The 22,363-nt window shown below is 44.0% G+C and overlaps 1 long non-coding RNA gene across 1 annotated transcript; it reads left to right on the top strand.

The window, feature by feature from the left end:
- Positions 1-13,463: 13,463 nt before the first annotated feature.
- Positions 13,464-22,060, top strand: LOC122456324. Its single transcript, XR_006275187.1, has 3 exons — positions 13,464-13,474; positions 15,010-15,014; positions 20,206-22,060. It is a non-coding gene; the product is annotated as an uncharacterized LOC122456324 (long non-coding RNA).
- Positions 22,061-22,363: the final 303 nt, after the last annotated feature.

Here is a 22,363-nt window from a genome sequence, read left to right as displayed (position 1 = left end):
GATGCACTATGAAGGTTTAAGATAATTGTCTGTTGCTTTGCAGGGCTCTGTTTGCTTTCAATTAATAGAATAAAGATTGCTTTCAAACCAACACAATTTTTTTATTAAAAAACAACCACCAGAGGAGAGAGACAAACAAAAAACCACATCAGAACTGAAGGGAATGGGGGAAGGGAAGGTCCCAGCAGGAGGTGAGGTCACAGGATGGTTAAAGATTTGTGTATGTCCAGAGATCATATTCAGTCTTCTCCTTTGGAGTAGAGTGCAGTGGGTACTATAATTCAGCAGGGGTAAACTGCAGAGGGACAGGTGTTGAGTGCAGAGGGAGTCTGCAGTGCTGGACTGTGACGGAGGAGGAGTAGAATGCTGCGGGTACAGACTGGAGCCAGGAGGTTGATAAGAGTGTGTTGGCGGTGTCTGGGAGGGATGCATGGGGAAGAATTTTGTGGCAGCGGTTGCAGGGGAGGGTGGGCATGGAGCTGCTTGGTTTGCAGTGCTAGTATCACCTGGAGCGTGTCCGCTTGGCACTCCATAACACTTAAGAGCTACTCCATGGCTTCATTCTGACATGCTGCATTCTCCTTTTGGTCCCTCTTCTCACTGTCCTGCCACTCCTTCCATTCCTGTTATTTAGCTGTGAAGTGCATCATAACCTCATGCAGAAAGTCCTCCTTAGTTCTTTGTGACTGCTTTCTAATTCTGCGAAGCCGTTCAGCTGTTGATAACAAAGAGGGAGACTGGGTTCCCAAGGTCATCTCTGTGAAGCCAAAATGCAACATTTTACAGAAGCAGTATTGTTTGCAACACACAGACCACTGATTCAGTGATTTAAAACACAGCCACTATTCACATACCTGTCACTAACTGGCTGACCCCAGGCAAGCACACATGAGCCACAAAACCCTCAAAATTTGTGAGTAGCCACAAGGGAAATCAGTGTTTCCGGACCCTACTGTACCCTGGGCATGTGGCTCTTAGGGAGAGCCAGCACTGTAGGAGGGGCCTGATGATCATTCCTGTCCCCACATTTTCCACAGGCTGTGTTCATTATGGAAGATATCTCACTGCTGAGGGTGAGCAGGGAATCAAGGGAGGGTCTTCTCCAAGACTGTGGCTTCTGCCCTGGTCCTTATGCGGCTCGCCCCTGTGCAACAATGGTTCTTCCCCACCCTCCTCCCCAAAAGTGAGGCACAGCTGTGCAGGGAAGTTACACTTAATGGTGCAAGAAACAAAGCAGCTCTGCCAAAGAATCTGCAGCAGTGGATTGCCCAGTATCTCTATGAGAGTTTCCTGGAGATCTTTGAGGCAGATTCCTGTGAAGTGAGGGAGTCAATCAACACCCTGGCCGCTCAGACTAGGCACGTGGTAGTAAGTGCATCACACAGAGAGAAGCCTGCTTTCTGCAACCCTTCTTCCGCCAACAACTCGCTTCAACTATTCCCAAAATCAAATCCACTTACCAGGGGCCTCCTCTCCTATTTGTGCTTTGCCAAGATCCGACAGCTGTGACTTCCTAGCCTCCTCCAGGGTAGAAAAGAGCTCCTGGCTGCATGCATCTCTGACCGCCGAGTCATCCTCTGCCTCTGGGTTCCCGCGCCCCTCCACATCCTCGTCCAAGATTTCCTCCTCCTGGCTCGGTCCACTATCGACTGGCATGCGAGCCAATGAAGTATCCACAGTAGCCTTCACAGTGGAGGTGGGGTCGCCACCAAGTATTGCGTCTAGCTCTTTGTAGAACCGGCAGCTCGTGGGCGCAGCACCGGAGTAATGGTTTGCCTCCTGCGCCTTGTGGGAGGCGTTCTGCAGCTCCTTCAATTTGACCTGCACTGCAGTGGTCCTGGTCATGGCCCTTTCCTGTCATGCATCATGAAATCTGTCCAGAAATATCATAATTCCTACAGCTGGAGCACAGCTAGGAGTGGAAAGCTTCCTCTCCCCAATTGCTGATGAGGTCCAGCAGCTCAGCATTGCTCTAAGCAGGGGACTGCCTGGTGCGTGGAGCAGGCATGTGTAAGGGACTGTTGCCCCCTTACTAACATTCAGTGGGGGTGTTTTGGTTGGCTAGCTCCCAGTACTAAAAAGGGGGAAGGGTCTATGGGAAATCAGGACCCTGAGACTGATAGTCCACAGGAACAATGGGGAGAGGCCAATGCTCCAGGTCAGCCTGAATGACAGGGCGGGCAGGCTAATCAGGGAATCATAAGGTCAGGGAGGTCCCGTCCACCATGTGAGCTGGATTTGCCTGGGTCAGACAGAGTGGAGCTGAGCTAAGGAGAAAGCAGGGTCCCCGAAGCTAAGCTGGGGAGCAGAGCTGTGCCAGATCCAGAGGGACCAGAAAAGCAACCCAGAGAGAGCAGACCCTGTCCTGGGAGCAGAGCTGCAGCCCCAAAGCCAGAGGCACAGCCCAGAGAAAGCAGACTTGCCCTGGGAGCAGAGCTGCAGCAACCAGAGCCAGAGGGGCCAGAAAAGCAGCCCAGGAAGCAGGTCAATGTTGGGAGCAGAGTCACAGAAGCAGCCTGCAGAGCAGACCTGTCCTGGGAGCAGAGCTGTAGCAACCAGAGGCAGAGGGGCCAAAGAAGCAGCCCAGGGAGCTGGAGGCAGAGCAGCAGCAGCAGCAGCAGTGCTGAGACAAAGTGGTGGAGCTGGGGCTGGAGCAGTCCAGAGCTGGGTGCGGTGAGCAGCTGGGGAGAGCGAGGGGGACCCTGGGCAGCGGGCCCAGCATAGGGAGACACCTGAGCCAAGAGGCTCTGCAGACCAGGCTTGGATTGTAACCCCGACAGGGTGGGGGCGACACTGGGAAGAAGGGTCCTACTACTTAGAGCCTGAGAGTGCGTGGCCACCACCAGAGCAAGTGTCCAACCCACAGCATCCCTGCAGCACAGCCAGGGCCTGAGAAGAAGGCCTGGGACTTACAAGGAACAGACTCTGAACTGCCCTGATGTTCCAGAGACACTGTTTGTGATGCTCCCTGCCACAGAGCGGGTTGATGTGTTTCCTTTAACCTTTCCCATTTTTCCTTATTCTTTTAAAAATTAATTGTTGATTAAATAACTTGCATTTGCTTTAAACTGTATGTAGTGGTCAGTGGGTCAGAGAAGTGCCCAGTGCAGAGAGAATACCCCCGAGTGGGGACACCCTAGCCCCTGTCCTAGGTGACCACAGCAGGGTTGGGGTCAAGCCCCCCAGGAATCCTGGGCCCAGCCTTGTTGGGGTTACGAGGACTCTGTCAGTCAGGAGAGTGGAAGAGGAGCCCTCAAGGGCAGGGAGGCCACTGGGTAAAGGAAGTGGGAGCGAGGACTCGGATCCTTTTGCTAGCCCACTTCACTGGGGTAGTGCAGAAGCCAGGAAAATTCCCCACAATAGCGGGACTATTCCCCCCGCTTACACATGGACACCCGGAAAGATGCACTGAGACCACTGCACGTATCACTGAGCAAACAGGAAGAGGACTTTCAAAATTCCAAAGGAATTTACAGGGTGGGGATGACGGTTGGTCACCTGAGGGCAGGGCAATAGAGTTCAAACTGATGACCAGAGAGGCAAGAAATGGAATTGTGGGACACCTCCCGGAGGCCAATCACAGTGCTGTAATCGACCAGGATGTCTACGTTGGCACCGCGGCGCTGTACCTCCAGTGCAGAAAGCCGTGCGCCTCTCATCGGGGTGGTTTTTTATTGCACTGCAACTGCACAGTTTCTGCACACTAAATAACTTGGCAGCGTGTACACCTCGGGAGTTACAGCGCAGAAAGTTGCTTTCCTGCACAGAAACTTGCCGGTGTAGACAAGGCCTAATATTTCAAAGTGATGTTGCTTTCTGGATTGAATGGCACCGATCAGAAGGAACTGGAAATGTCAGCCTGTGTATGGAATAAAATGGTGATGGGTTGTAAAGAATCTATTTGGGAGAGTGTGACACTGACAAGCCCAGACATGCCCCAGCAGGTGTATTACCCTGTGTCCAACCATCATCTTAATATTTCACTGAAGGTGGTTGTGTGTTGCCTCTGCTGAAAGCTAAGAACTAGCTGATTGTCATGGTTATTGTATGACGCTTGTATGAGGAAAATAATTGTAGAGTTATGTAACATGTAGGATATTGTGTTACAAAAGTGTTTAGAGTGAAACTTGTCACCTGAGGCACGGGAGTCTCAGAGCTGATTCAATCAACACTGAGAACAATTAACATCATGGAGCCAGGGACAGGCTTGAGCATTTACAAAGACAAAAGAACCCCAAGTCTGTGATTAGGTGACACACTGGGCTAAGAGACAATAGTCTGTAATTGTGTAAGAGAAGAGGAGAGTGCACAAGATGTTATCCATTACAGAGGACTCTCTGCCAGCGGCAGTGTCTCATGGAAGGTGGATCTCAGCTTTCTGGAAAGGACAAGCACCGTAAGGACCGATCATTGGGTGAAAAATCCTCAAAGAAACTTGTTTATAAGTGTAGAGAAGGCAATAAGTTGTGTTTTATGTTTTTCTTTTACCTGTAACCTTATGTTTCCAAACCCTTATACGTGCTGTTATTTGAATCTAGATCAAGCTCTGTTAAATAAACTTCAGTTTGGTTTTACTATAGACTCATTGAAGTGCCCTACGCTAAGGAGAGTGTTGAACTGAGGTGAAACCAGTGAAGTGGGGTGCATTGCTTTCACAGAGGCAGTGGATTGGTTTATATTGTGGCTGTCCAGAAGACAAAGGTCTGGGCACTTGAGTGTAATAAAGACAGGTGGGTAAATTGCTAGTCTGTATTGGGAAAGAGCAGGGTTGTGGAGCCCAGAGTGGAGTGGCCTTGTGTTGCCAACAGTCAGTAGTGGGGGAAGGTTTCCCAGGTGGGCACAGACAAGGCTCCCTCCCGCAGTGTGCAGGTGGTAGTGATTCACCCTGGACACCTTAGTTAACCCTGAAAAGGGTCACAGATATTCAGCTATACAAATTATTAGTTAAAGTACCTTAGGGGGAAAAAGCTTTGTGTCTGGTGGTAGGGAAAGGCTAGAGAGAGGAGTTGCATAAGAAGAGAAGTTTGACAAGGATTACTATTTGGGTTTGGTTTAGGTTTAGGACTCACAAAAGGTAGCTGGCTTCTCTTCTCACTTGCACCCGTGTAAACCAGGAGAAACACCCCTGAAGCTGGTGCAATTACACTGGATTAAAACTGGTGTAAATGAGAGGTGAATAATATCTTCTGCCTCTACAGGGAATTTCTGAAAGTTAAATCTTTTCCTTTCTGGACTACATAAACCTTGCCCAAGGCATCATTCTTAGAAGACTTAAGCTAGTGTAAAATTTATTGGCTGGGTGGTTTAAATTTCATTTTGTGTCCCCATATTCCTACACAGTAATAGTATATGTACTCTAAGTTGTGAAAGAGCAATCCAGAACCTTATCTGGCTCGTGATTGCTTCTGTGCCTCATTTGGGGGATGGGGAGTTACACTCATCCTGTACTGAAAAATACCATTCTCATTATGACAGGTTTCACAGTAGCAGCTGTGTTAGTCTGTATCCGCAAAAAGAAAAGGAGGACTTGTGGCACCTTAGAGACTAACAAATTTATTTGAGCATAAGCTTTCGTGAGCGTCCGATGAAGTGAGCTGTAACCCATGAAAGCTTATGCTCAAATAAATTTGTTAGTCTCTAAGGTGTCACAAGTCCTCCTTTTCTTTTTGCATTCTCATTATGCAAGTTTAAAATTTGCTATCCTCAGATATGCAAGCTTTCCATGATCATTCATGTGAATAAATCTCAAAATCAGTTTCTCCAATCATTTGTGAGTGTTATTCTCTATCGTTCAACATCTGAAGAAAGAGACCACAAAAAGGGGTGGGAGGTGGGGGCATTAGCATGGCCAAAGGGGATTCCATCTTAAATTCACTGGGTTGGAAAATTCCTAGAGTACTTACCCAACTCTATCATATAGACACAAATAAGGATATTCACATTAACAGCATTTGGGGTTTATCCTTTTAATATTGCATAAAATTGCTGTAAAAAAGCAAGCCTTGACTGAAGGTAACATCTTTGCAAATACGTTTATTGTGAAACATTCATTTTAAAAGGCGTTTTCTTATTCTTCCTCTGTTTCTTCCAGCAGTGAAAGTGATAACATTATTAGGTCTGCACAGTGGGATTATGTGGACATCCCAAACACAGCTTCCTTATCTGTGAAAGAGTCAGATAAAGCTAGAACAGGCCTGATTTATCAATATGTCTGGGCACAGTATCTGAAAGATTTAAGGGATAACCAGTCTCAAGGGATATATGTAATACTGATTTTATAAATGAATTCAGGTTAACCAGATCTGACTGCAGAATCTCCTACCATCTGTCCCACTGGAGAGACACTCTACAGCAGTGCTGAGGATTCTATAAATTTGTGTCACATCTCATGCTTGGGTTCTTCAGGCTACTTTCTCCTCCTGCATGCTGTCAATTTCATTGGCATTTGTTTTTATTCTGAACATTCTGCATCCTCCTCTCCACAGAGGAACAGACTTCTGAATTAATGTCCTATGGCATTGCCATGGGCAGATGATTTCTATTTTAGCCTATCCTTTGCTGCACTGGAATCCTGGATTATTTGTTTTTAAGGATTTGGTCTGATGTCTTTTAGGCCTTCAGTATAACAGTATTTTACACTATTACGCCTTATAACTGTGCTAGGAGACAAGGAAGTATTACTGAATGTCTCAAGAATGTTTTTGTGACTGTTCAGTTGAATACAAAATTCACTTCACCTATGTTTACGCCTTTTTTGTGTATACTTTTCACACTGATTTAGAGCAGGAATATTTGCGGAAAAGCTTTTAAGACAATATTAGAAAATACTCATGAAAAGTAAATTTTGAATTTGTCAATGTGAGTATTCACATTGGACTCTTCATTTTTCTGTTACATTTATCCATCTAGGGGTTTAAATCCTGGCTCCACTGAAGTCATAGCCATATGGTTATAGTTACCCACTTCTGGACCAGCACAACTGCCCTCAAGAGTGTCTCCAGATGCTGGAAGTTTGGGCAAGTTGCTCACAAAGCTCTAGAAGTGTAGTTATCTTCATGCAAAAGTTCTGGACCCACTGCTGGCTCATCACAGGGCCACACAATGTTGTGATCCTGCTAGTCTGTGCTTGTTGCCCTGCTCCAGAAGCGTCGGTCTACATAGAGGACATCAAACAGGCTATACCAAGAGTTAGGAGGTGCATCAGTCAGTTCAAGTCTGCCATGTCTGTATCACCCTCCTCCTCCTCCAACAGTTGCCTTCAATAAGTCAGAAAACACCACTGAAAAGTCCACCAGCATCTATTGGACGCTATATTCGTTTCCTGACAATGGAGTGGAAGCTCAAGCAAGGCAAATTTTTCAAATGGTGATTCTTCCACATTGCTGGATCCGGTTGCTGGAAGCATGCAGACACAAAAGACTGCTCATCTGCAAGTGCTGGTGGGCTGCAACAACTTCCTGTAAAGTGTCATGGGATGGACAGCCAACTTTTCCCACAGTGCACCACAAACAAAGGGCTAGAGCAGCTACATCTGGGGACGGCACTAGGAAACCTGGGATATGCTGGTATGCAGGGCCATTCTTAGGCATACATAGCATACTGGCTGCATAGGGCATAGGGCACCTGAAAATTTAGGGCACCACTGGCACCATAGGTGCTGACTTCTCATCCTGCCAGGGGGCATGTTCAACGCCTCACCTCCTCTCCAGGCCCCGCCCCCATTCCACTGCTTCCCCCAAGCCCCCGCCCCGCCTCTTCCCACCCCTGCTCCACCCTCACCCTGCCTCTTCCACACCTCCATCCCCGAGCGTGCCCCATCCCAGCTCCTCCCCCTCCCTCCGGGAGCTTGAACATCGTGAATCAGCTGTTCGCGGCACTCCGGAAGCACTGGGAGGGAGGGGGAGCAGTTGATAAGTGCAGGACTGCTGGCATGCGAGAGGCATGGGGGGAGGTGGGCAGAAAGGGGAATTTGGTATCAGTAGCCACTGCACCCACTAACTTTTCCCCATGGCTGCAGCAGCCCCAGAGCACCCACTCACAGAGTCTGCGCCTATGACTAGGACAGCAGGTAAGAGCAGGTTGGCTCCCGCACACCCAGTGTGCACTGCAGTCTCCTTACTAGAGGGTCAGTGTGACGGTGTCTCCAGCTGTATAAAGGACTGTGTGTGTGTGTGTGTGTGCGTGTGTGTGTGTGAGAGAGAGAATACTATTTCTTTTGTTTTTTACAGTGCAAATATTTGTAACCAAAAACATAAAGTGAGCACTCTACACTTTGTATTCTGTGTTGTAACTGAGAGAGAGAGAATAGTTACACACCCCTGGAGAACACTGTAGAATACTGTAAGCTTATATTTGTGTTGCTAAGAGCAAGTCAGGCATAGGGTCAGCAGTTTAATAATACTGCGTAGGGCCCAAAAATCCTAAGGATGGCCCTGCTGGTATGACTTGGGTCTCAGGTGCAGTGTGGACACATGAATGTAGGTGTGAGACCCGGGTCCAGAAATTAAATAACTAGGGTTAATTTTCAGTATGAATGCTCAAGCCCCGGCTTTTGAACACCAAGCCTGTGGGCTCAAGTCCCATAGACCTGGGCTTACATTGCAGAGTAAACATATTTTATGTTTCATAGAGTTTAATGCCAGAATGGACCACCAGATCATCTAGTCTGATCCCGTGCATATCACAGGCCATTAATATAATCCAGCCACCTCCACATCAAGTCCAGCAACCAGAATTAGACCAAAATATTACAACCTTCAGGAGACTAAACTGTTGTATGCCACAGGCAGAGAACAGAAGAGACTGAGGTGCACCAAAGGCTGAGTCCCCTATAATGGCAGGGAATTGATTAAGTGACATATATCCACAGTTTCCTCTGTCTGTAACAAAAACTGGCAAATTAGTCATTGAATTATGGGTGCTGAATACTCACAATGAACAATATAAAAATATGTTGGTGTCTAAGGTTTAAAAAATTCTGGCTTTTTGTAAACCTGTGAATCTTCACATATGACACGAGCTGTAGTGCAAAGTACACATCTCTATATTTCTCCGGGGACAGACAACCTAATCAAAGAAGAGGAAGAGCTGACTTGGGAACACAGTAAATAAATACATACACAGGGAGAAGATTTCTGCTTGCAGAGGGCTCTTTGATCTAGAAGACAAAGACAAAACAAGATGCGACTGCTGCAATTTAACATTAAAGAAATCCAGACTGGAAAAAAGACAAATATTTAACAGGGTGATTAACTGTTGGAACAACTTATTAAGGAATATGGCAGATTCTTCATCACTTGCAGTCTTTAAATCAAGATTTCTTTCTTTTCAAAAAGGCTCTTCTTCAAAACAGAAGTTACTGAGATTAATAAAAAATTAACAGGTGAAAATCTGTGGCCTATGTTACGCAGAAGGTCAGTCTAGATGATAATTCATAGATTCAGAGCCCAAAACAGACAATTGTGATCAGCTAGTCTGACCTCCTGCATAACACAGGCTACAGAACTTCCCCAAAAGAACTCCTTTTGAACTAAATTACATCTTTAAAAATATATATCCTGATTTAAAAATCACCAGAGATGGAGAATCCACAAAACTTGACAAGTTGTTGCAATGGTTAATTTATACCTTAAATCTGAATTTGTCTTGCTTCATCTTTCAGCCAGATTGAAAAACCCCTTAGCAAATATTTGTTCCATATGTAGGCATTTATAGACAGTGATTAAAATCACCCCTTAATCTTTTTCTTTGTTAAACTAAACAGATTGAGCTTCTGGAGTTTATCACTATAAGGCATGTTTCTAATTTTTTAATCCATCTCATGGCTCTTCTCTGACTCCCTCCAATTTATCAAGATCCTAACTGAATTATGGGCACCAGAGCTGGACAATATTCCAGCAACAGTCACACCGTACCAGATACACTGGTAAAATAACCTCTCTGCTCCTACTCAAGATCCTCCTGTTTATGGATCCCAGAATCACATTAGCCCTTTTGGCCCCAGCATTGCACTGAGGGTTCATGTTCAGCAGATTATCCATCATGATCCCCAGGTCTTTTTTTAGAGTCACTGCTGCCAAGGATAGTGTCCCCCATCATGTAAGTAAGGCCTAAAATCTTTGTTCCTAGGTGGATACATTTACATTTAGCCACATTAAAATGCATATTGTTTGCTTGCATCCAATTTAACAGGTACTCTGGATCATTTTGAATCAGTAACTTGTCCTTTTCATTGTTGATCACTTCCCTAATTGTTGGTTTCAGAGTAGCAGCCGTGTTAGTCTGTATTCGCAAAAAGAAAAGGAGTACTTGTGGCACCTTAGAGACTAACAAATTTATTAGAGCATAAGCTTTCGTGAGCTACAGCTCACTTCATCGGATGCATTTGGTGGAAAAAACAGAGGAGAGATTTATATACACACACACAGAGAACATGAAACAATGGGTTTATCATACACACTGTAAGGAGAGTGATCACTTAAGATAAGCCATCACCCACAGCAGGGGGGGGAAAGGAGGAAAACCTTCCATGGTGACAAGCAGGTAGGCTAATTCCAGCAGTTAACAAGAATATCAGAGGAACAGTGGGGGGTGGGGTGGGGGGGGAGAAATACCATGGGGAAATAGTTTTACTTTGTGTAATGACTCATCCATTCCCAGTCTCTATTCAAGCCTAAGTTAATTGTATCCAGTTTGCAAATTAATTCCAATTCAGCAGTCTCTCGTTGGAGTCTGTTTTTGAAGCTTTTTTGTTGAAGTATAGCCACTCTTAGGTCTGTGATCGAGTGACCAGAGAGATTGAAGTGTTCTCCAACTGGTTTTTGAATGTTATAATTCTTGACGTCTGATTTGTGTCCATTCATTCTTTTACGTAGAGACTGTCCAGTTTGGCCAATGTACATGGCAGAGGGGCATTGCTGGCACATGATGGCATATATCACATTGGTAGATGCGCAGGTGAACGAGCCTCTGATAGTGTGGCTGATGTGATTAGGCCCTATGATGGTATCCCCTGAATAGATATGTGGACAGAGTTGGCAACAGGCTTTGTTGCAAGGATAGGTTCCTGGGTTAGTGGTTCTGTTGTGTGGTGTGTGGTTGCTGGTGAGTATTTGCTTCAGATTGGGGGGCTGTCTGTAAGCAAGGACTGCTCTATCTCCCAAGATCTGAGAGAGCGATGGCTCGTCCTTCAGGATAGGTTGTAGATCCTTGATGATGCGTTGGAGAGGTTTTAGTTGGGGGCTGAAGGTGATGGCTAGTGGCGTTCTGTTGTTTTCTTTGTTGGGCCTGTCCTGTAGTAGGTGACTTCTGGGTACTCTTCTGGCTCTGTCAATCTGTTTCTTCACTTCAGCAGGTGGGTATTGTAGTTGTAGGAATGCATGATAGAGATCTTGTAGGTGTTTGTCTCTGTCTGAGGGGTTGGAGCAAATGCGGTTATATCGTAGCGCTTGGCTGTAGACAATGGATCGAGTGGTATGATGTGGATGAAAGCTAGAGGCATGTAGGTAGGAATAGCGGTCAGTAGGTTTCCGATATAGGGTGGTGTTTATGTGACCATCGCTTTTTAGCACCGTAGTGTCCAGGAAGTGGCTCTCTTGTGTGGACTGGTCCAGGCTGAGGTTGATGGTGGGATGGAAATTGTTGAAATCATGGTGGAATTCCTCAAGAGCTTCTTTTCCATGGGTCCAGATGATGAAGATGTCATCAATGTAGCGCAAGTAGAGTAGGGGCATTAGGGGACGAGAGCTGAGGAAGCGTTGTTCTAAGTCAGCCATAAAAATGTTGGCATACTGTGGGGCCATGCGGGTACCCATCGCAGTGCCGCTGATTTGAAGGTATACATTGTCACCAAATGTGAAATAGTTATGGGTCAGGACAAAGTCACAAAGTTCTGCCACCAGGTTAGCCGTGACAGTATCGGGGATACTGTTCCTGACGGCTTGTAGTCCATCTTTGTGTGGAATGTTGGTGTAGAGGGCTTCTACATCCATAGTGGCTAGGATGGTGTTTTTAGGAAGATCACCAATGGACTGTAGTTTCCTCAGGAAATCGGTGGTGTCTCGAAGATAGCGCATCTACCAATGTGATATATGCCATCATGTGCCAGCAATGCCCCTCTGCCATGTACATTGGCCAAACTGGACAGTCTCTACGTAAAAGAATGAATGGACACAAATCAGACGTCAAGAATTATAACATTCAAAAACCAGTTGGAGAACACTTCAATCTCTCTGGTCACTCGATCACAGACCTAAGAGTGGCTATACTTCAACAAAAAAGCTTCAAAAACAGACTCCAACGAGAGACTGCTGAATTGGAATTAATTTGCAAACTGGATACAATTAACTTAGGCTTGAATAGAGACTGGGAATGGATGAGTCATTACACAAAGTAAAACTATTTCCCCATGGTATTTCTCCCCCCCACCCCACCCCCCACTGTTCCTCTGATATTCTTGTTAACTGCTGGAATTAGCCTACCTGCTTGTCACCATGGAAGGTTTTCCTCCTTTCCCCCCCCTGCTGTGGGTGATGGCTTATCTTAAGTGATCACTCTCCTTACAGTGTGTATGATAAACCCATTGTTTCATGTTCTCTGTGTGTGTATATATAAATCTCTCCTCTGTTTTTTCCACCAAATGCATCCGATGAAGTGAGCTGTAGCTCACGAAAGCTTATGCTCTAATAAATTTGTTAGTCTCTAAGGTGCCACAAGTACTCCTTTTCTTTTTCCCTAATTGTTGTGTCATGTGCAAACTTTATCAGTGATGATTTCATGTTTTCTTCCATATCATTCATAAAGATGTTAAATAGCCATGTGAACACTTTCACACACTTTCAGGTGACATTGTAAACAGGAAGTGCGCAGTATTATCTCCTGCGAATGTAAACAAACTTGTTTGTCTGAGTGATTGACTGAACAAGAAATATGACTGAGTGGATCTGTAAGCTCTAAAGTTTTACATTGTTTTATTTCTGAATGCAGTTATTTTTTGTACATAATTCTACAGTTTAAGTTCAACTTTCATGATAAAAAGATTGCACTACAGTACTTGCATGAGGTGAATCGAAAAATACTATTTCTTTTGTTTTTTACAGTGCAAATATTTGTAACCAAAAACATAAAATGAGCACTCTACTCTTTGTATTCTGTGTTGTAATTGAAATCAATATATTTGAAAATGTAGAAAACATCCAAAAATATTTAAATAAATGGTATTCTATTATTAACAACGTGATTAATCATACAATTATGTTTCTGTAATTGCACGATTAATCATGATTAATTTTTTTAATTGTTTGACAGCCCTAGTTTATACTAAAGAGTCCAGAGTAACTTTTCTGTGGTTACAGAAGTTGTCAGAAAACTATTCTCAGGTGTCATATCTGGCCCATTCATTTCCTTTTTACATGTTCCTCAATAGGAAAAGAACTATCTAGGAAGCTCCCTGCCATGGTTCCCAAACGTGTGATCTGTTACTTTTTGGAAGGCACAGATCATTCTCAAAAGAGTGGAGTGTCAAGTTCCACAGATTCATTGCTCTACAGGCTGACTCCCAGTTTGTCCACCTCAACAGTACTATTCCATGCAACTGAGTATCTGACAATGTCTGGGTTTGCTCAGCAAATCAGTATGCCTATATCATCAATTTTAATTTAGTAACAATACAAAGTAATATGTCAATGCACAAATCCTACAAAAGAATTCATCATTGAAATGTTTGTTCTCAATAAACAGAACAGCTCTGTGGCAGCAAGAATGCTTTAAAGATGAGATATTTTATGAGGTATCAGGTAAATAAACTGGTAGATAGAACTAGGTAGATATTTAGATCTTTAAATGCTGTCATGTCTAATGTTGTAACCCTTATCTTCCTTAGTTTTGTTGATGAATAGAAGATTAGTGGGAGTGAGAGAATGTTTTACATCCTGTTTGAACATTAATGGTATGTCAGATCAGCAGTTTATCAACTGTTTCTATCTTTGCAGGAAGACTAACCTTAAAACTGAGCTACTCCCCAGGAGCTAGAGATAAGAAGTAGGAGTTGTGTAATTTCCTCAACTATGAAATGGACAAAGCTGGCTCTTTTGCAATTTACTTCCTTTATGCAATGACAAGTGCAGTGTGGCAGAGTGGCCTCCCTTCAGACTTGAGAGTGAGGGACCATGACCTTCTGCCTGGTGGGTGGTGCCAAATGTGCCCCATCCCCCTCACCAGAGGTACCAGGATGGGGCAGGAAGTATAAAGGGAGGACCCTATTGCTCAGTTGAGTCGGAGCCACAGAATGAGGCAGACATCACCAATCTGCTGCAGAACTCTGTGAAGCGAAAGCAAAACTGCACTGTGCAGCGCCCTGCCCCTGGAGGAGACCAACCCTGATGAGGAGTTGCCAGGACTGCCATCAGCCATGTACTCCAAGGAGATGGAGGATCCTTGGACTATGGAGCTCTACACCCAGATTGTGGTAGGAAGTAGCCCAGGGAAACCAGACTATAGTCCGGTTTTTCTGCAAGTCTGTGTGTTTCAGTGTGATTCCTGCTGATGCAGTGGCGGAACCATCTGCCACTGTTAGGGCCCTGAGCTGGGACTCATTACAGTGGGGTGGGCCTGGGTCCTCCTACCCCCTGCCACCAACCCCACCCCTGTTGTGGTGGCTGACTCCACCTTGGCTGGAAGTCCTGTGCTGTGTTTTTGGCTTCCCCAGCCAGGAGGCAGGGGAGCCTCAAACTGTGTTTGCTGGTTGCCTTAGCCCAAAAGCTTAGGCCAAAGCCTGCACCCTACTCTGCCCCACCTAGAGGGCCAGAGCCCTAGACTGTTGAGTGCTGTCAGCCCTAGCCAGGAGGCTCAGGGAAAAAGACTGCTTATTGCTTTGCCCTGCCTGGAGGGGGCAGAGCTCCAGACTGTTAACAGTTGTTTGCCCTGCCAAGACGCTATAAGCTATAGACTGCTTGTTGCTTGGCCCCAGCCAAGGGGTACCTGTGCTCGACTACTGCTGCCTTATGCCGTGAGTCGGAGTGGCCTCCCTCCCCACTTGATAGGAGGGAACACTACAACAGGTAATGTAAGTGGCATATATCAGTGGTCTCCTGCTCTCTACTGAGATGCCTATATGGCACTATTATAGGCAGGGTTGGGCTAATTGTTAAGGTTAGGTTGCTCAATGTTTCCCATTATAAGATCTTGTATTCACTTGCTTATAACTGCCAAACTTTGACTGCAGGCACTGAGCAGAACCTCCCCTCCAATTGCTGTTCCTGGCTGCTGTGGGTGGCTGTGGCCCCAGGTGCAGAGTCATTGTTCTTGTTCCTGTCTCTCCTGGGCTCTCAATATTCCCCGTGTTGGATACCAGGCACCACGGAAGATGAAAACCCTTGATATGAGTGCAGAGGGGGGATAACAGATGGACATGGGAGGGAGAGAGTGAAGAAGTAGATGGGGACACGAAGCAGGGGCAGAAGAAGACTGGGACTAGTAGTTCATGGGATGAGGTGGTGGGAGGTTGTGACTGGCTGTGCAAGGAGATTGGGATTGGGATGAGAAACCAGGATGGAGTGAAGACAAAGAGAATAACCCAAATGATATTTTTGGCATGGCATATACTTTAATATCTTTGTCTTAAATAGAATTTATGATGACACGATCTAAAGCTCTCTGATTTGGGGTTAACAGTTGCTAGGAGTAAGACGTGACTCTCCACCCAGTAAAAGCCAGCAAAAGTTAGTTTCCCAATTCCACGTCTGGTGAAGGGGCGATGTGACAGTTACCAGGAGGCATCCCATGTATTTGAAGGAATACTAAGAGGACACATGAAGATGTAAGAGTGGGCAAATGACAGTGACTGTTCATTAAGCTTTTAATTATACTCGTGAATGTGTCAAGGCCTTCCACCAGATGCCAGGGGCCATCTGGTACCTTCCACACATTACTCCAAAAGGCTAAAGCAGCTTCCTCAAAGTGGCCTCCTGTTTGTCCTACTCTTTTTATATTTTTAGAGCCCACTGTGCTTGCAGTTGTCATAAAGGTATTGTAGAAGAACTGCCAGCTTAATGGGGCCTTTCAAAACTAACCAAAGGTCAAGTTTGCCTACCTTGATGAGGATTGGACCATATTGTTGGGGCTTAAGACCTGTCATGCCCCATGATTTGCTGAGATGACCACCCAGGAAAGTGCCAGAGTAGAGTAACCTTAAAGGCCAAGGTGAATGTGGAAGATGGTGTGTTGTTCTTGGGCCACCATGACATCCAGAAAGGTCAACACCCCTACTTTCCAAGGCTAGTCCTACGAACAGACAACTTCAGGCCACACGCATCGCCCCACCTGAGAGCTCAGAAGACCCCGACAAAGTGCGGTACTGACCAGAAATGACATCACCTCATCCCCTGACTCTGATGACAAGTCCAAAGACCATGGAAGCCATGGAGTTTGACCCTTTTTTCTTTACCTTAAAGTATCTTTTTTTCTCTTTCAAGAGAGGGAGACATCCCTTATAATCTTTTTTTCTAATTCTTTTGGAGTGTGAACACAAATGAGTGCATTTGAATCCTAGCACATGCATATAAAGACACAGTAATAATTCCCTAAACTTAAAATCTTAAGCAAGTCCTGCTTTTAAAATCATCTGAGTGTATTCCTGCTTTAAGGAGAAGCATCAGTGAGACAAAGCTATACTTTATAAGATGAAGTGAAAGCAAAAGCTGATGGCAGTGTGGCCCTAATGGCTAGAGCACAGAAGACCTCTGTTCTATTCCTAGCTCTGCCAGAAGTGTGTTGGGGACCTTGGGCAAGAAACTTGCACCTCTCTGAACCTATCTGTAAAATGGGGGAAATGATATTAACCTCCTTTGCAAAGTGCTTTGAGCTCTACTGATAAGTACTAACTAAGCAATAGGTGTTACTACTGAATCAAAAGTCATATATTTAGGACAGGGGAGCAAACAGGGTTGTCACTAAACATATGGTAACTTTAGGAGGAATCTAATCTTACTTCAGGGACTGAGAGGGAAACTATTTTGGTTTTGATTCTAAAATGTTCAATCAGTTCAGCTGATTTCCTTGCCATCGGCAAGGTCCTGTAATTGGGATTTGGAAATAAATGGATGCCTACCTCCTTCAATTCTTGGGATTAGGGGGTGAACAATCAGACCTTTCCTAACAAGGGGCCAACTCGGCTCCAGAGATTTCTCCTCCACGCACTCCATCTTCCAGCCCCAAGTTCTCCTCCTGCTGCTCCCCTATATCCAGTCCTGAGCTGTCTCATGCTGACTCCGCATTCAGGTCACATACACTCCCCTCCTGCTGCCCCATATCCAGGCCTGCACTCTTCCCCCCACACTGCCCTGCACCCAGTCCTGCAAATTCCCTGCCCCAAGCTCTTACTCAGAGAGGTGGTCAGACTGAAAAGAACCATCCACACTAGGGACCAGGAAGTTCTGGGTGCAGCAGACCCATCCTACTTCTACATCTCTGCTTCCTCAGGAAGCATCAATAGCCTGGATTCAGTCCTCCCAGTCTCCTGGGAGTTCCTAGTGCCCCCTGCTATGTAGTAGTGCTTGGTGCCCACGTGTGCTGGAAGGACTGCAAAGATGGAGGGCCAAGCAGGTGCACAGGGTTGCAGAGATGCTCAAATTTGGCCCAACCACCACCGCGTCAGGAGAGGACAGAGGGACAGTTGGGCCAAAATTCTAGCTCTGGTCAGGGCAAGGGCTGCACCACACTTGTGAAAATTTATTCTCTGCTGTATTAACTTTATGATTTGATTATTGGCTGTGTTAATCTGATTTCCATTGTAAATCTGTTGATTTGATTTCAGTTGTAGCCTTAATTTAATAATTGTACTGTCTAATTCTTAGTTAATTGAGTAAAAGTTTATAGTAGTTATCCACAGCAATACGCTTGTTTGATCTGAAGTTTGCTTGTTTATTAACTTTTAATAAAAACCATAAAAGTATACAGAGGCTGTTTTTCTTTCAAATTAATAATTTAGGCCAGAATCCTCAAGAGTTCAGGTAAATTAGCCAAATTATATGAGAGCCAATCAGATCTTTCACTAAACTAAACCTTTATTTCTCACAAGACACAGGAATAGGGCAGAAGGATCAGTAACCGCTACAACACACTCCCTCCAGAACCAAAATTGAAATCCAAGAGTTCTCAGCCTCATCATTCCTTTGCTGTCAGCAAATATCAGTGAAGCCCACTGGCAAACTGTGTATCTCATCTCTTTCTAGAGTAGTCCAAATAGAGAATGGCAACAAACTACTGCTACCAGTAACTGCTAGTTCAAGTGGCAGAGATCTGTGGTGGATTTAAAGGTTCCAACCATGCTGATGACCTATATGGGTGTCAATGATATCTCATAATGGAATCCATCAGTTTGCTTGTTTAATAAACCATGAAATAGCACACCCAAGAACTACATTAAAAGAATGTACAGATTGTAAAGTCAAGTACCCAAAAGTTAAGAAATGCAAGTTTTAAAGTTGCCCAGGGTACACCAAGCTCTGGGTCTGAATCAGGGTTGTGTAGTGAAAGAGGTTATTGTCTGTAGAACCTTTGCCTCATTTGTTGCAGAAGTTGGAAGGCATGTAGTTAATGAGAAAGGGGATTGCCAAAAGAGAAAGGATGATCTTATGGTTAAGGCACTTGAATGCTATCCTGGGAGAATAAGATACTATCCTATTCACTCCCCTAGAGTTTTAGGTGATGCAAGACAAGTAATTTAAACCAGACTTTTCAAAGGTGACCACTAATTGTTCCTTATTTTCTGGGTGCTCAACCTCAGATGTGGGGCTGAGTACTCACAGCTGCAACTATAGTCCCTGGGAGCTGTGCTTTGGATATGTAGTATTTCCCTACCTCCCAGGGGTTGCGGATGGATAACTACATCAAAGGTTATGAGGCTCTCAGATACTATGGAAATGGGAGCCATATAAGTACCTAGATAGAATGGCAGGATAGGGCACAGATTACAGCTATTCCTCTGGTACAAGATATAATACTGCTTTTGTTACTCACAGTCAGAACTGGGTTGCCTAGGAGGGATTCCCACCAATTGTTGGATAAGTAAGTAGCAGTGTTGACCAAGACATTGCAGGGCTTTTATCTTAACTGTGGGCCTCTCTCTTCACACCACAAACACACATCACCCTGGGCCATAGTTTTCATAAGTATGTAAGATGAAGCAGTAGTGGTCTACTTGTAGAGTATCGTGTCTCATAGGGTGCATGTTACACCAGAGCTCAAAGGTCTGTGCTAACTGCCTACTGATTTCTGGATGAAGTTTTAAGTGTTCATTTTTACCTATAAAGCATTTTTGGAACCTTACAACCTGAAATGCCATCTCTCCACCATGCTATACAACTGCAATTGTGATCAGTGGTTTTCCACATAGTATTTTGTATAAGGGCGCCTCACCTTTGAGATCTTGTCACCCCAGATTTGGTCTGAAATACCCTGACTCTGTAGATCTTCAGAGCATGTGTTAGGGGGCTTATTGCTTCACCCACCTACTTCCCTGGTCCTTCTCGCATGAACAGAGAACAACAATACACGAAATCCAAAGGTGCAAACAATTCAATGTTTACTGGGGTGAACTTCCAGCAAGCATGATTCCAGTTTCCTTCCTTAGTGTCCCTCTTCCCAGCTCTGACATCACAGACTGTTGCCTGTGTCCCTGTTCCCATTCCCTGTTTCCATTCCACCCCCCTTAGCAAAACATGATTTCAATTCACCCACCCTTAACAAAACGTGATTCCAATTTTCCCACCACCATTCCCTGTTCCCATTCCCCCACCACCACCACTTGACTGCAGACTATATAATAAAACTTGAGTTCTGCTTAGCTATACCTTAACAAATCATTTTCCTGAAATTTAATTAACCAATCCTAACATATTGTAACATGATTATGTAACCAATTATATCCCACCACCTTAATTAGTTTACACCCAACAAAATTAATTATACAGCAGACAGAAACAATTACAGAACCAGACAGAAATTATACAGACAAACAATAGGGAAGTGGAGACTACAATGACAGAACAACATAGAAATGAGGATTTCACACCCCAGCTATTGATAAGTGAGTTCTTACCAGACAGGGTGCTATCAAAATAAGTTTTCTTTTCATCTTCTAGGCACTTCCCTTTGTCTGGAGGTGATAGGAATACAATCCTGTCCTGATAATATCTAACGGCCCAATAGCATCTTATTTCAATGTGAATAGTTTGAAATGTAAGGAGGTGACCAGTCGCTTCCCAGCTTATGGCTGCCTCTGCTGCTTAGCCAGAGGCCTTAGCCTAAGAACAGGGCCTCAGACTGTCACAGTAAGAGAAGGCTCTTACACTGGCAGACAGTGATTTTGATTCTTGTTTTGTACCTCTATAACTAGCTAAGTGATAACAATACATCTAAATTCTTAAAGAATTGGCCTTTACAGACAGGCTTGAATATCTATATCCTAACAGCATGCTGTTATCCCATCTATATTCTTACTCTTCTGGGGAAAGAAGGTTGCAATGAAGTATGTGATGATACCCACTGGCATTTGTGGGTAGGGGAGGCAAATGATCAGTACTAAGAATTATTTTTCTGGTTGAAAAATGCTGGTTCTATTTATATGGTGAAATTTGGAATAGAGGATGAGAAAGGATGTCAAAGAGGATGGGAAAGGCACTTTTCATTTTCTGTAACTAAATCCAGGTCCAGCCTTTTGCTCGGAACCAGAAGAGCTGATGCACAGATACTGTAAGAGAAAGCATTACAACAAAGTGAAAAAATTAATTGACTTTTGTGGAGGTTTGTGGTTCAAAAGCAAAAGTGCTCTGTCACAATGAAGCTGGTGCCAGAGAAATCTGGAAGTTAATGTGGAGCTGTTTAATATCATGTTTGTTTATTTTATTATTTTCATTTCAGGGCTGCCTAATTATGTCTGATTGTTTTCATGTTGCAGCTCTAAACTATCAGCATAAAAATCAATTACAACATTACATTTTCCTGTTTAAAAATGTTATTCATGATTCAGAAGCATAGTGCTGAAACTGCAGAAGTATTTTACTAGGGAAATAACCTTTCTTGCAGCAGTTTCTTAGCTTACATTGTAAAATTATGAAAAAGATCTCAGGTTCATTCTAAATTTCTGTACTGGTTTCTTGTGATTCTTTTCTCTGAAAAATTGCAGCTGCAAGGGTCATCCCACAAACTATAGCACTTTATTACCCTATTAATCTAGGCTTTAATATTCAGAAGTGACTAGTTAATTTGCTGTTCATCTAAAAGGTGCCAAAAAGTGCCATGCAACAATCTTCTGAAAGTGAGGCCCCTTTTAGCTGTTTCAAGTTGGACACTGAAAAAAAATTGATGCATTCAAAAAATTACTAGTCACATTTGAAAAGAAACGTTTCAGTTGGGGGTAGCTTTAGTATAGTGGCATTTGTATGGGATAGGAGTCCGGAAATGTTGGTTCTAGCTGACCAGAAACCAGGCATGCCTCCCTATCTATCCATTAGTTACTAGTGATCTATCCATTATCCATCTATCCATTAGTTACTAATGATTAGTATAAGGCAGATAGCAGCCAACCAGGAGGGCTAGAATATTACTCTTTTTTTAAAATGAAAGCTGAAATTCTGAGGTAATGTGATTCCAGCAGCAGGAGCTTAATGAAAGAACACCAACTAATCACAAGAATTAGCAATACTATATTTATTTCTTCTTCTGGTAGATTGAGATATCAGACCCTTTAAACTGTGACACTCTAATGCATAAGAAAGCTATTAGAGGTTTCTACATTTTAGTTATATTTTGTTTCCAAGGCTGGTAAAGTGGTTACTAAGTCAGCATGGCTTTTATAAGCAGAGGAATAAAAAGAAGTATAAAAAATTGTATAATTTTAATGTTTCTTAAATAGTATCTATAAGATGATGCCTATACATGATGGTGTGTGGTGTTACATAGGATTTATTAGCATTAATTTGGGATGATCTGTCTAATTTACTCATGGCTTCATCATCTCCAAGTAATGTGCATGCCACCATTAAGTTGATAAAATCTTTATATGTATGCCTCACTATTATGGGTGAAATATGTCATCTCAAAAACAGTAAATGTTTGGAAAATATGTTTGTTTCTTACTATAAAAGGTTCATCTGTGCAGTCAGAGAGAGTCTGAGAGATCTGACAAGTCTGATATAGGATTTAATACTTCCTTTTGGTGAAATATTTTTGCATGACATTTGATAAAGAACAAGGATGAATTCTGATGAAGTATTTGTATGTGATATACTGTAACATTTTTACAATAGGAATCCTTAAGCAATGAAACAGTTCACTACTTAAGAGTTCTTTTAATAATGCAAGACAC

This window comes from Dermochelys coriacea, chromosome 1 (assembly GCF_009764565.3).
Source record: "Dermochelys coriacea isolate rDerCor1 chromosome 1, rDerCor1.pri.v4, whole genome shotgun sequence".
Lineage (NCBI taxonomy): Eukaryota > Metazoa > Chordata > Testudines > Dermochelyidae > Dermochelys > Dermochelys coriacea.
This window is presented reverse-complemented; position numbering and strand designations above follow the sequence as displayed.